This window comes from Nanorana parkeri, unplaced genomic scaffold (assembly GCF_000935625.1).
Source record: "Nanorana parkeri isolate BGI_ZX_2015 unplaced genomic scaffold, ASM93562v1 scaffold1280, whole genome shotgun sequence".
Lineage (NCBI taxonomy): Eukaryota > Metazoa > Chordata > Amphibia > Anura > Dicroglossidae > Nanorana > Nanorana parkeri.
The window spans coordinates 322,559-322,964 of record NW_017307548.1 but is presented as its reverse complement, the minus strand read 5'-3'; positions in this window follow the sequence as shown (position 1 = coordinate 322,964).

Here is a 406-nt window from a genome sequence, read left to right as displayed (position 1 = left end):
AATGCACTCTGCAGGTAGCCTCAGCACTGAGCTTCACTCCACTTTTGGAAAGCTGCTTCAAGCCGTACTGTTACGTACTGTGGTGCGAGCCTGAAGTGACTAAGAGGACCTCCCTTGCGGTCCTGTCTGTGGACCCCTGGGGTTGAAACAGGGGGCGCACAGGCAAGAGCAGCATGGGTGCCGGATGTGGAATGGTGTTCCACCAGAGGATTCCAGGGATGGTAAGGAACAAGCCGGGTCAGAGCCAGAGAGCTGTTAACCAAATCAGGATGCAGAGAGTGGTCAGGGACATAGTTACATAGTATTTGAGGTTGAATAAAGACATTAGTCCATCAAGTCCAACCTATTAGGATCTCATTCTAGGAGTACCCGTACCCCTGTATATTACGGTCCCTTAAGAAATCGT